Consider the following 15,117-nt stretch of genomic DNA (forward strand, 5'->3'; position numbering starts at 1 on the left):
CTGTACAGCTGTATAATGAAGCCCAGGCTTTATAGTGAAGGGACTGGAGGGAGAAAAGTGGGGACAGTAGCGCTATGTGAGAGAACAGCTCATCACTGACCTGCAGAGCCGCACTCCACCACATATATGGCTGCTCTGTGCGCACAGGACCTGTGATGAGGTCACAGGAGGGGAGGAGTCAGGGGTCACATGATCAGGGGCCTCAGTGTATACAGGACTCTGCTGTGCTGGTTGTCATGGTGCTGGATGAGGGGAAGTTTATGTGTGGGGTCAGGAGGGGTTTACAGTGTGGATGTAGCAGAGCCGTGTGTGTACGAGGTGTACGGAGCGGAGCCGCGTGTGTACAATGTGTGCGGAGCCGTATGTGTGCGAGGTGTATGGAGCGGAGCCGTGTGTGTATGAGGTGTATGGAGCAGAGCCGTGTGTGTATGAGGTGTATGGAGCAGAGCCGTGTGTATGAGGTGTATGGAGCAGAGCCGTGTGTGTACGAGGTGTATGGAGCGGAGTCGTGTCGTGTGTGTATGAGGTGTATGGAGCGGAGCCGTGTGTGTATGAGGTGTATGGAGCAGAGCCGTGTGTGTATGAGGTGTACGGAGCGGAGCCGTGTGTGTATGAGGTGTATGGAGCGGAGTCGTGTGTGTACGAGGTGTGCGGAGCGGTATGTGTACGAGGTTTACGGAGCGGAGCGGTATGTGTACGAGGTGTACGGAGCGGAGCCGCATGTGTACGATGTGTGCGGAGCCGTATGTGTGCGAGGTGTATGGAGCGGAGCCGTGTGTGTATGAGGTGTATGGAGCAGAGCCGTGTGTGTATGAGGTGTATGGAGCAGAGCCGTGTGTGTATGAGGTGTATGGAGCGGAGCCGTGTGTGTATGAGGTGTATGGAGCGGAGCCGTGTGTGTATGAGGTGTATGGAGCGGAGTCGTGTCGTGTGTGTATGAGGTGTATGGAGCAGAGCCGTGTGTGTACAGAGCGGACCTCTCTGTATACACCCGTATACCCCCAGCTTCGGTCACAGACCCCTCTGTGTACATTGTATACACCCGTATACCCCCTTCAGTCACAGACCCCTCTGTGTACACTGTATACACCCGTATACCCCCAGCTTCGGTCACAGACCCCTCTGTGTACATTGTATACACCCGTATACCCCCTTCGGTCACAGACCCCTCTGTGTACACTGTATACACTCGTATACCCCCAGCTTCGGTCACAAACCCCTCTGTGTACTCTATACACCAGTATACCCCCAGCTTCGGTCACAGACCCCTCTGTGTACACTGTATACACTTGTATACCCCCAGCTTCGGTCACAGACCCCTCTGTGTACATTATATACACCCGTATACCCCCTTCGGTCACAGACCCCTCTGTGTACACTGTATACACCCGTATACCCCCTTCGGTCGTAGACCCCTCTGTGTACACTGTATACACCCGTATACCCCCAGCTTTGGTCACAAACCCCTCTGTGTACTCTATACACCAGTATACCCCCAGCTTCGGTCACAGACCCCTCTGTGTACATTATATACACCCGTATACCCCCTTCGGTCACAGACCCCTCTGTGTACACTGTATACACCCGTATACCCCCTTCGGTCGTAGACCCCTCTGTGTACGCTGTATACACCCGTATACCCCCAGCTTTGGTCACAAACCCCTCTGTGTACTCTATACACCAGTATACCCCCAGCTTCGGTCACAGACCCCTCTGTGTACACTGTATACACCCGTATACCCCCAGCTTTGGTCACAAACCCCTCTGTGTACTCTATACACCCGTATACCCCCAGCTTCGGTCACAGACCCCTCTGTGTACACTGTATACACTTGTATACCCCCAGCTTCGGTCACAGACCCCTCTGTGTACATTATATACACCCGTATAACCCCTTCGGTCACAGACCCCTCTGTGTACATTGTATACACCCGTATACCCCCTTCGGTCGTAGACCCCTCTGTGTACGCTGTATACACCCGTATACCCCCAGCTTTGGTCACAAACCCCTCTGTGTACTCTATACACCAGTATACCCCCAGCTTCGGTCATAGACCCCTCTGTGTACACTGTATACACCCGTATACCCCCAGCTTCGGTCACAGACCCCTCTGTGTACACTGTATACACCCGTATACCCCCTTCGGTCACAGACCCCTCTGTGTACACTGTATACACTCGTATACCCCCAGCTTCAGTCACAGACCCCTCTGTGTATGCTGTATATACCCGTATACCCACAGCTTCGGTCACAGACCCCTCTGTGTACTCTATACACCAGTATACCCCCAGCTTCGGTCACAGACCCCTCTGTGTACGCTGTATACACCCGTATACCCCCAGCTTCGGTCACAGACCCCTCTGTGTATGCTGTATATACCCGTATACCCCCAGCTTCGGTCACAGACCCCTCTGTGCATGCTGTATACACCTGTATACCCCCAGCTTCGGTCACAGACCCCTCTGTGTACGCTGTATACACCCGTATACCCCCAGCTTCAGTCACAGACCCTCGCCTCTCTGTCGTACTGTAGAACTGACACCGGACACACGCGGTAAAACTGCAGTTGGACGTTTCCTGCACAAAATATTGGTAAAATTAACCTCTTCACGAGCCATGACATATATACACGTCATTGGTCTTGTCCCTGCCTCCATGCGGCTCCGGCACTGATCAGCTGTTTTGTGCCTCCACTGGCCGCTGATGGAATCTCGATCCCCAACAGCTGTTAACATATTAAATGCTACTGTGAAACTCTGACAGCGACATTTAACATGGCCACTCTGGAAGTGCATCATTAGCTCTGCCCTTTGGCGCCTATGTCACATGATTACGGGGTGCCAATCGGTTGGTATGACAACCTGGGGTCTGCAGGGGACCCCTGTGGTTGTCATAGCCGATCTGCTATGAGCACCGGCCAGCGGTCAACTATCAAAGCATCGGATCTGTCCCAAAATTATATGAATAAAAAACGTCAGCTCAGCGCACAAAGAATAATCCCTCACTGAGCCCCAGATCCTGAAAACTGGAGACGCTACGGATCTCAGAAAATGGCGCCATTTTTTTACCACTTACATTAAAAGAAAACAAACATGTATTGGTATCTGGAGAATCAGAATCGCCATAATCGGTCAATTTTAGCATTTAGTGAACATGGTAAAAAAAAAAGTTTAAAAAAATTGTGAAACAGCACATTTTCGGAATCTTTTTCCCATTTTCCAGTATATTATATGGTAAAACAATGGTCTTTTTTAAAAGTACAACTCGTCTTGCAAAAAAAGTGCTAAGCATCTCTGGGAACTCCTTCAAGATTGTTGGAAGACCATTTCCGGTGACTACCTCTTGAAGCTCATCAAGAGAATGCCAAGAGCGTGCAAAGCAGTCATCAAAGCAAAAGGTGGCTCATTTGAAGAACCTAGAATATAAGACATATTTTCAGTTGTTTCACACTTTTTTGTTAAGTATATCATTCCACATGTGTTAATTCATAGTTTTGATGCCTTCAGTGTGAATGTACAATTTTCATAGTCGTGAAAATACAGAAAAATCTTTAAATGAGAAGGTGTGTCCAAACTTTTGGTCTGTACTGTATCTGAGAAGGGGCAATTGTGTGGTCTGAGACCATTATTATCTGTGGACACCTTGGGTATAATGATATAAATTCCTGGGTTACTGTAAGGAAATGGAGAAACGGTCCAGTATAGGATTTCTGAGGTTTCCTGGAGCAATACCTGGGGTAATTAACCATAGCTCCCATATGTGGATGGATTTCTTGAGAATGTTCCTTTAATATTAGCTTCCCCTTTCCAAGCATTGGATGATATTTATCCTGGATTTTAGTTCGGATATCGTTGGGGGAGAATTGTCTATCCAATGTAGAGCCAACAGCTTTCTGGCTAGAATAATATTCCTGAGCTATTGCCATATAGGAGTCTGGGTCTACGTCCTCTCCCAAGAGTCCTAGGAGACAGATTTTAGGTTCCAAATGAAGTTTTATCCCAAATACTGATAGTATAAGAGCGATGCCCCCTTCCAGTAGTCGCCAATATTCCCACATCTCCACATCATATGCATCAGGTGGGCGTCATTGTGACCACAGCTAGGGCATGTACCATCCATTCATAATCCAGTTTTAAATAAAATACTTGGGGATCTATATTCCTTATGGGTGAGAAGAATGTGGGATAATCTTTGTGACTCAGACAAGGAAAGTTTAGGTGACAAATCCAGTATTTCCCTCATTGTCCCTCAGATAAGGGACCCACATCCTCCTCCCATTTTGTCTTAACTATCAAATGTAGGGACAGTAACTGCCTATAAATAAGGGATATTAGACCTTTTGTATCCACCGCTGTAGCAATGGTATCTATTGGGGGATGTCTATGAATCAGTGTGGCTTTTTTTCTTAGTTATGTACTATATACATGATATATCTGCAGACATTGATAAAAGACCCTATGCGGAAGGTTAAAATCTGCCTTTATTTGCTTAAAGCTCTTGAATAATCCATCCCTCAAGAGCTGTGATACCAAACATATACCCCTCTCCTCCTATTAGTTCTGTAGCTCTGGTAAGTTATAGTTGTGCCATAAAGGAGTATAGTTTGTGTACTTTCCAATCCCAGAATATTTTCCCCCTTATATATTAACTTTAGTGTAGGGCATTTTAACTCATTTTCTCAAGGAGGCCCCGTTGTGATGCTGTACAAGGAAAATAACGTGGAGTGGACCCTCTGGACCGCGACGACGAACCCCTCACGGACGAGCTGACCTGGTGGACCGCCCCCTATACAGGGAGAGTTAGGGGCAGGCCCGCGAGGGACTATCGCCACGGAAGCTGGAAGGCTACACAAAAAGAAGGAGTAGGGCAAAAGGAAAACCAGGAGGGAACCGAAGGTAGTAGGTAGAGACCAGGGAGAGAGAGAGAGGGCAGGAATACGGAGAGGCTGTACTGTAAGGTAAGAGACTGAAGGTACGGGGAACAATACAGAAGCCTGGATTACAAGGATAAAGGACAAAACGGGAAGGTAAGGCAGAGAAGTAGATATGCCACCGAGGCAGAGGCACAAGATCAGGGAGAGCGAGGGACCAGGAGCACATGTGAAAACACAAATGATCTACTGGCACAGAGGAAAGGGAGAGAGCAGCTTACATACCGGCGTGAGGAGGAGCTTCCGGGTGACGATCCTCCAGGAGCATAGAGGGGAGAGGAAGGAGCGCCGGCAGAGAAGATCAATGGTGCGCACGCGCAGAGAAGAAACGAGTGTGCGCGCGCGACCGACGGGCAGGAACGGCTGGGAGCGAGCGCAGGAAAGAGGACATCGCAGGAGAGGAGGCGTGCCGGGACGCCGAAGGCAGGTGAGTATGGAGAGACGGCAATAGCGGGGTAACTGGCGGTGACACCGGCATGACAGTACCCCCATCCTTACGTCCTCCTCCCTTCTTGAGGCTGGAAAGAAACCTGGCTAAAATGCGAGGAGCCTGAATGTTCTCCTGAGGCTCCCAGGACCTCTCCTCAGGACCGAAACCCTTCCAGTCCACTAGAAACAAAGTTTTACCCCTACGTCTCTTCATAGCCAAAATATCTTTTACCTCGAAGACGTTATCCGTAGATACAGGGGTAGGAGAAGACAAGGTCGAGGCATGAAATTGATTAAAAACTACAGGTTTGAGGAGGGAGATATGAAAGGAATTGGGAATACGAAGAGAGGGAGGCAACTTTAGTTTGTAAGAGACATCATTAATACGAGCCAGAACCTCAAAGGGATCAATGTAGCGAGGACCCAATTTGTACGAAGGGATTTTAAGGCGGATAAATTTTGACGAGAGCCAGACCTTATCCCCAGGAAGAAATCTAGGAGAATCAAGGCGTCGTTTATCTGCATGTCTCTTCATCCTAAGCTGAGCTGATTCGAGAGCGGACTTGGTCTCCTGCCAGATCCTGGAGAATTCCCTAGACAGAAGATCTGCCGCAGGCACAGAAGAGACAGGAGGAACCGGTAGAGGAAGACCAGGATGTTGTCCGTACACAATGAAAAAAGGAGTCTTGGTAGAAGCCTCGCTGGTGTGATTATTATAGGAAAATTCGGCCCAAGGTAATAAGTCAGTCCAGTCATTTTGATGGGCGTTAGTGAAGTGCCGAAGATAAGTCACTAGAATTTGGTTAGTACGTTCTACTTGACCGTTGGACTGAGGATGATAGGCCGAAGAAAAGTCTAGCGAGATATTCATGGACTTGCAGAGAGACCTCCAGAACCGGGCGGTGAACTGAACTCCACGATCAGAGACGATATGCTGAGGCAGACCATGAATGCGGAAGATATGCTGAACAAAAATCTTCGCCAACACCGGAGCCGAAGGTAGACCAGTGAGGGGGATGAAATGAGCCATCTTGGAAAAGCGATCCACGACCACGAGGATGACGGAGCAACCGGAAGAACTGGGAAGATCAGTGATAAAATCTACTGCAATATGTTGCCACGGAGAAGAAGGCACAGGAAGAGGATGCAGAAGACCAGAAGGCAGGTGTCTTGGTACCTTGTTCTTAGCACATGTAGGACAAGATTCAACAAATCCTTGGACATCCTTAGAGAGGGTTGGCCACCAGTAATAGCGGGATAAGAGATTGAAGGTCTTCTTGACACCGACGTGGCCCGCAAGTTTAGAGGCATGACCCCAAGATAGAACATGTCTTCTGTTCCTGTCCGAGACAAAGGTCTTACCCGGCGGTAATGAGGACAAAGCGACCGGAGCAACCGTGATGATACTGGTCGGCTCAATGACGTGCGTGGTCTCCTCCATAGTATCCACCGGCGAGAAAGATCTGGATAGAGCGTCGGCCTTGACATTTCTCTCTCCTGGCAGAAAGCGAAGTTCGAAATCGAACCGAGCGAAGAACAATGCCCACCTGGCCTGTCGAGGGTTTAACCGGTGTGCCGAACGGATGTAGGCCAAATTCTTGTGGTCCGTATAAATTACAAAGGAATGTAGAGCTCCCTCCAGCAGATACCTCCATTCCTCCAATGCCAGCTTGATGGCCAGAAGTTCTCTGTCGCCTACGGAATAATTCCTTTCAGAAGACGAGAAGATTTTCGAGAAGAAACCGCAAGGCACAAGATGACCAGAAGAGGACTTCTGAGAGAGCACAGCTCCCGCTCCGATAGCAGAGGCGTCGACCTCAAGGAAGAAGGGTTTGCTAGCTTCCGGGCGATGAAGTACAGGAGCCGAAGCGAAAGCTTCTTTGAGCGAGAGGAAAGCCTGTTCAGCCTCAGTTGGCCAATGATGAGGATCAGCACCCTTCTTAGTCAGAGAGGAGATAGGAGCAGTCAGGGAGGAGAAGTGAGGAATGAACTGCCGATGGTAGTTCGCGAATCCAAGAAAACGCTGGATTGCTTTCACTCCGAGTGGACGAGGCCAATTGAGCACGGCAGAGAGTTTATCAGGATCCATACGCAGCCCGGAGTCAGAGATGATGAAACCCAAGAACGGCAGAGAGGATTGTTCGAAGGCACATTTTTCAAGCTTAGCGTACAGACGATTCTCTCTAAGACATAGAAGAACTTGCTTGACATCCCTACGATGAGAAAGTAAATCCGGAGAAAACACTAGAATGTCGTCCAAATATACCACCACGCAGGTGTAAAGGAGATCCCGAAAAACATCGTTCACCAACTCTTGAAAGACTGCAGGAGCATTACATAGGCCAAAAGGCATTACCAAATACTCATAATGGCCATCACGAGTGTTAAAAGCCGTCTTCCATTCATCTCCCGCGCGGATTCGGACCAAATTATAAGCGCCTCTGAGATCCAGTTTAGTGAAGACGCGAGCTCCCCGAAGGCGGTCGAAGAGTTCCGGGATAAGAGGAAGAGGATACTTATTTTTAATTGTGATGTTATTGAGGCCACGATAATCAATACAGGGTCGAAGGGAACCATCCTTTTTCTTAACAAAAAAGAAGCCCGCCCCCGCAGGTGAGGAAGACTTTCGAATGAAGCCTCTGGCCAGATTTTCCTGGACATACTCGGACATAGCTAAAGTCTCGGAGGGCGACAGAGGATAAATACGACCTCTGGGAGGAGTGGAACCAGGGACCAGGTCAATCGGGCAGTCATAGGGACGATGCGGTGGTAACACCTCAGCCTCTTTCTTGTCGAAGACGTCCGAAAATGAAGAATAGGCCGAGGGCAGGTTCACCAGTCCTGGAGCAGAAGGAGAAGTACAAGTAGGCTTGACGGGAAGAAGACATCTGTTCAGGCAAGACAATCCCCAGGAAAGAACGTCTCCAGACCGCCAATTGAGAGTTGGTTCATGATTCCTTAGCCAAGGAAGTCCTAAAAGAAACGGATGGGGCAAAGAGGGTAGAACATAAAACGCCAGCTTCTCATGATGAAGAGCTCCAATTTGAATTTCAAGTTCCTCGGTGACTAAAGTAATAGACTCCCGCAAAGGCTGAGCATCGACAGAAGCTATTTGTCTAGGGATCTCCAAGGACCTGACAGGTATTCCAAGTCTCCTAACCGTGTCAAGTTGAACAAAATTCTCAGCCGCTCCAGAATCTATGTAAGCCTCCAGAGAGAAGCGACTAGAGCCTAAATGCAAAATAACAGACAAAACTAAAGGGGGAGAGGAATCAGAACTACCTAGGAAGACCTCCCTTACCTGTCCTAGGCGGAGGCGTTTCCCGGCTTCAGAGGGCAGGAACGCAGCAGATGGGAGGCACTGCCGCAATAGAAGCATAAACCCTGTGCGAGTCTCTCCTTGCGACGAAGTTCAGCGGACTTAAGACGATCCACCTGCATGGGCTCGGGAGATGAAGAGGAGATTGTAGTGGTTAGAGGAAAAGGCGTACCCCGGGTAGCAGAGACCGGACGAGGAGACCTTCTCTCTCTGACAGTCTCCCGAGAGCGCTCTTGGAACCGCAAATCAATGCGAGTGGCCAAAAAAATAAGATCATCCAAAGTAGTAGGGGTATCACGCCCCGCCAGTTCATCTTTAATTCGAGAAGCTAGACCTCGCCAAAAGGCCCCTACCAAAGCTTCATTGTTCCACCCTAAATCAGAGGATAGCGTCCGGAAGCGGATGGCGTACTGAGCCACAGTAAGGGTACCCTGGTGAAGGTTGAACAGAGACTCTGTGGTAGAAACCAAACGACCGGGTTCATCAAATACCTTGCGAAAGGTATCTAAAAAAAGACTGAGTTGGGAAACCACCGGGTCATCCCTCTCCCAGAGGGGTTTACCCAAGCCAAAGCCTCGCCCTCAAGATGAGAAACGACAAATGCCACCTTTGCTCGATCTGTCGGGTAAAGCAGCGGAGACAACTCAAAATGTAATTGACATTGATTAAGGAACCCACGACAAAATTTAGGGTCACCGCTATAGCGGGGGGGTCTGGCCAGACGAGGCGAAGGCTGTGGAGCGGAGACCTGGGTCGGAGCCGAAGCGGCACCCTGAAGGGAGAGAAGTCGATTATCGACTGAGGCCATGAAATTTAGAATATGAGCCTGAGTGTCCCGTTGTTGGCTAAGCTCCTGCTGCAGGGAAGTGAGCTGAGCGGAGATAGAAGGATCAGAGGACTGTAAGGCCGCGACACGAGACTCCATATTTTTTAAAAAGGACATGATCCTAGTCTGGTTCTCCCGTAAAAAAAGTAGCTCCTTTTGGGTAGCGGAGACACCAGCGGGGTCCATGGCCAGTAGATACTGTGATGCTGTACAAGGAAAATAACGTGGAGTGGACCCTCTGGACCGCGACGACGAACCCCTCACGGACGAGCTGACCTGGTGGACCGCCCCCTATACAGGGAGAGTTAGGGGCAGGCCCGCGAGGGACTATCGCCACGGAAGCTGGAAGGCTACACAAAAAGAAGGAGTAGGGCAAAAGGAAAACCAGGAGGGAACCGAAGGTAGTAGGTAGAGACCAGGGAGAGAGAGAGAGGGCAGGAATACGGAGAGGCTGTACTGTAAGGTAAGAAAGAGACTGAAGGTACGGGGAACAATACAGAAGCCTGGATTACAAGGATAAAGGACAAAACGGGAAGGTAAGGCAGAGAAGTAGATATGCCACCGAGGCAGAGGCACAAGATCAGGGAGAGCGAGGGACCAGGAGCACATGTGAAAACACAAATGATCTACTGGCACAGAGGAAAGGGAGAGAGCAGCTTACATACCGGCGTGAGGAGGAGCTTCCGGGTGACGATCCTCCAGGAGCATAGAGGGGAGAGGAAGGAGCGCCGGCAGAGAAGATCAATGGTGCGCACGCGCAGAGAAGAAACGAGTGTGCGCGCGCGACCGACGGGCAGGAACGGCTGGGAGCGAGCGCAGGAAAGAGGACATCGCAGGAGAGGAGGCGTGCCGAGACGCCGAAGGCAGGTGAGTATGGAGAGACGGCAATAGCGGGGTAACTGGCGGTGACACCGGCATGACACCCGTATCTAGTACCGAGAAGCTTCCACTTGGTTCCTTCCATAAGTAGGTGCCCTGAAATTCCACAATATTTGCATGTACTTCATCCATAAAACGACCATAGCTCCTTTCTAGCATTAAGCAGGTCTGCGTACACCTGGAGGGAAGCAGATCGTTTATGCTGTTTGTCAACAAGATCAATCCGCTCAAGCAAATGGGAGACTTTAGCTGTTCTCTCTTTTTTTAGCCTGGATCCATGTTTTTTTACTATCCCTCTGAGGACACATTTGAGTGCTTCCCATTGAAATTGTAAGGCAGTTTCATCATGCGCATACAGTGGGGGAAATAAGTATTCGATCCCTTGCTAATTTTGTAAATTTGCCCACTGACAAAGACATGAACAGTCTATAATTTTAAGGGTAGGTTAATTTTAACATTGAGAGATAGAATATAAAAAATTAAATCGAGAAAACCACATTGTATACATTAGATAAATTTATTTGCATTTTGCAGTGACAAAGTATTTGATCCCCTACCAACCATTAAGAGTTCTGGCTCCTACAGACCAGTTAGATGTTCCTAATCAACTCGTTACCTGCAATAAAGTCAGCTGTCTTACATAGTCACCTTTATAAAAGAGTCCTGTCCATATACTTAATTAATCAGTGAGACTTTAACCTCTACAACATGGGTAAGACTAAAGAGCTTTCTAAGGACGTCAGGGACAAGATCGTAGACCTGCACAAAGCTGGAAGGGGCTACAAAACCATAAGTAAGACGCTGGATGAGAAGGAGACAACTGTTGGCGCAATAGTAAGAAAATGGAAGAAATACAAAATGTCTGTCAATGGACATCGATCTGGGGCACCATGCAAAATCTTACCTAGTGGGGTATCCTTGATCATGTGGATGAGATCAGCCTAAAAATACATGGGGGAACTTGTTAATGATCTCAAGGCAGCTGGGACCACAGTCACCAAGAAAACCATTGGTAACACATTACGCCGTAAAGGTTTAAAATCCTGCAGTGCCCTCAAGGTCCCCCTGCTCAAGAAGGCACATGTGCAGGCCGGTCTGAAGTTTGCCAGTGAACACCTGGATGATTCTGTGAGTGATTGGGAGAAGGTGCTGTGGTCAGATGAGACAAAAATTAAGCTCTTTGGCATTATCGCACCTCGCCGTGTTTGGAGGAAGAGAAATGCTGCCTTTGACCCAAAGAACACCGTGCCCATTGTCTAGCATGGAAGTGGAGACATTATGTTTTGTGGGTATTTCTCTGCTTAGGGCACAGGACTACTTCACCGCATCAATAGGAGAATAGATGGAGCCATGTACTGTAAAGTCCTGAGTGACAATTTCCTTCCCTCCACCAGGACATTAAAAATGGGTCATGGCTGTGTCTTCCAGCAAGACAATGACCCAAAACATACAGCCAAGGCAATAACGGAGTGGCTCAAAAAGAAGGATATTAAGGTCCATGGAGTGGCCTAGTCAGTCTCCAGACCTTAATTCCATAGAAAACTTATGGAGGGAGTTGAAGCTCTGAGTTGCCAAGTGACAGCCTCAAAATCTTAGTGATTTAGAGATGATCTGCAAAGGGGAGTGAACCAAAATTCCTCCTGAAATGTGCGCAAACCTCATCATCATCTATAAAAAAATCTGACTGCTGTGCTTGCCAACAAGGGTTTTGCCACAAAGTATTAAGTCTTGTTTGCCAGAGGGATCAAATACTTGCAAAATGCAAATACATTTATATAATTTATACAATGTGATTTTCTGGATTTTATTTTTGATATTCTATCTCTCAGTGTTTTAATTAACCTACCCTTAAAATCATAGACTCCTCATGTCCCTATCAGTGGGCAAACTTACAAAATCAGCAAGGGATCAAATATTTATTTCCCCACTGTATATCTGAAGGAATCTATAGTCTCATGAAGGTCTGAAACACAGATTGAGTCTTTCAGCAGAACATCATTTACAATCCAACAACTGAAGCTTTGGTGGAGTCTGGTATAGTCAGATTACAATATACAGGAGCATGATCTGACATAGTAACATAGTAATGAAGGTTGAAGGTAGACTTTTAAGTCCATCTAGTTCAACCCATAGCCTAACCTCACATGTCCTAACATGTTGATCCAGAGGAAGGCAAAAAAAACCCATGTGGCAAAGAGTAAGCTCCACACTGGGGAAAAAAATTCCTTCCCGACTCCACATACGGCAATCAGACTAGTTCCCTGGATCAATGCCCTATCAAGGAATCTAGTATATATACCCTGTAACATTATACTTTTCCAGAAAGGCATCCAGTCCCCTCTTAAATTTTAGCAGTGAATCACTCATTACGACATCATACGGCAGAGAGTTCCATAGTCTCACTGCTCTTACAGTAAAGAATCCGCGTCTGTTATTATGCTTAAACCTTCTTCCCTCCAGACGTAGAGGATGCCCCCTTGTCCCTGTCACCGGTCTATGATTAAAAAGATCATCCGAAAGGTCTTTGTACTGTCCCCTCATATATTTATACATTGTAATAAGATCACCCCTTAGCCTTCATTTTTCCAAACTAAATAGCCCCAAGTGTAATAACCTATCTTGGTATTGCAGACCCCCCAGTCCTCTAATAACCTTGGTCGCTTTTCTCTGCACCATCTCCAGTTCAGCTATGTCTTTCTTATACACCGGAGACCAGAACTGTGCACAGTATTCTAAGTGTGGTCAAACTATTGACTTGTATAGAGGTAAAATTATGTTCTCCTCATGAGCATCTATGACTCTTTTAATGCATCCCATTATTTTATTTGCCTTTGCAGCAGCTGCCTGACACTGGCCACTAAATGTGAGTTTGTCATCCACCCATACACCCAGGTCTTTTTCATTGACAGTTTTGCTCAGAGTTTTAGAATTAAGCACATAGTTATACATCTTACTACTACTACCCAAGTGCATGACCTTACATTTATCCCCATTAAAGCTCATTTGCCATTTATCAGCCCAAGCTTCTAGTTTACATAAATCATCCTGTAATATAAAATTGTCCTCCTCTGTATTGATTACCCTGCAGAGTTTAGTGTCATCTGCAAATATTGAAATTCTACTCTGTATGCCCCCTACAAGGTCCTTAACCCCTTAACCCCCAAGGGTAGTTTGCACGTTAATGACCGGGACAGTATTTACAATTCTGACCACTGTCCCTTTAGGAGGTTATAACTCTGGAACGCTTCAAAGGATCCTAATAATTCTGACATGGTTTTCTCAAGACATATTGTATTTAATGTTAGTGGTAAAAATTTCTTTGATATTACCTGCATTTATTTGTGAAAAAAAAACGGAAAATTGGCTAAGATTTAGAAAATTTCGCAATTTTCCAACTTTTAATTTTTATGCCCTTAAATCACAGAGATATGACAAAATACACACAAAATACTTAATAAGTAACATTTCCCACATGTCTACTTTACATCAGCACAATTTTGGAACAACATTTTTTTTCTCCTAGGGAGTTATAAGGGTTAAAAGTTGACCAGCAATTTCTCATTTTTACAACACCATTTTTTTAGGGACCACATCACATTTGAAGTCATTTTGAGGGGTCTATATGATAGAAAATACCCAAGTGTGACACCATTCTAAAAACTGCACCCCTCATGGTGCTCAAAACCACATTCAAGAAGTTTATTAACCCTTCAGGTGTTTCACAGGAATTTTTGGAATGTTTAACAAAAAAATGAACATTTAATTTTTTTTCACAAAAAATTTACTTCGGCTCCAATTTGTTTTATTTTACCAAGAGTAACAGGAGAAATTGGACCTCAAAAGTTGTTGTACAATTTGTTCTGAGTAAGCTAATACCCCATATGTGGGGGTAAACCACTGTTTGGGCGCATGGCAGAGCTCGGAAAAGAAGGAGCGCCATTTGACTTTTCAATGCAAAATTGACTGGAATTGAGATGGGACGCCATGTCGGGTTTGGAGAGCCCCTGAAGTGCCTAAACATTGAAACCCCCCACACGTGACACCATTTTGGAAAGTAGGCCCCCTAAGGAACTTATCTAGATGTGTGGTGAGCACTTTGACCCATCAAGTGCTTCACAGAAGTTTATAATGTAGAGCCGTAAAAAAACAAATCATATTTTTTCACAAAAATGATATTTTCTCCCACAATTTTTTTTCCCCAAGGGTAACAGAAGAATTTGGACCCCAAAAGTTGTTGTGCATTTTGTCCTGAGTATGCTGATACCCCATATGTGGGGGTAAACCACTGTTTGGGCGCATGGCAGAGCTCAGAAGGGAAGGAGCGCTGTCTGACTTTTCAGTGCAAAATTGACTGAAATTGAGATAGGACACCATGTCGCGTTTGGAGAGCCCCTGATGTGCCTAAACATTGAAACCCCCCACAAGTGACACCATTTTGGAAAGTAGACCCCCCACGGAACTTATCTAGATGTGTTGTGAGAACTTTGAACCTCCAAATTGGACCCCAAAATTTGTTGTCCAATTTGTCCTGAGTACGCTGATACCCCATATGTGAGGGGAACCACCGTTTGGGCGCATGGCAGAGCTCAGATGGGAAGGAGCGCCGTTTGGAATGCAGACTTAGATGGAATGGTCTGCAGGCGTCACATTGCATTTGCAGAGCCTCTGAGGTACCTAAACAGTAGAAACCGCCCACAAGTGACTCCATATTGGAAACTAGACCGCCCATGGAA

At 47.0% G+C, this 15,117-nt stretch overlaps 1 protein-coding gene across 2 annotated transcripts in view; it reads right to left on the reverse strand.

Moving 5' to 3' along the window:
- Nucleotides 1-15,117, reverse strand: part of LOC143767632 (uncharacterized) — a 157,880-nt gene that overhangs the window by 37,953 nt on the left and 104,810 nt on the right. Inside the window, exon 1 of one of the 2 annotated variants that reach the window (XM_077256073.1) lies at nucleotides 101-144. The exons of the other annotated variant lie outside the window; for it this stretch is intronic. The gene's annotated coding sequence lies outside the window, so the exon portion shown is untranslated. Of the gene's footprint in view, nucleotides 1-100; nucleotides 145-15,117 lie in introns of those variants that run through there. 2 annotated transcript variants of the gene reach the window in all.

Source organism: Ranitomeya variabilis, chromosome 4, assembly GCF_051348905.1.
Source record: "Ranitomeya variabilis isolate aRanVar5 chromosome 4, aRanVar5.hap1, whole genome shotgun sequence".
Classification (NCBI taxonomy): domain Eukaryota; kingdom Metazoa; phylum Chordata; class Amphibia; order Anura; family Dendrobatidae; genus Ranitomeya; species Ranitomeya variabilis.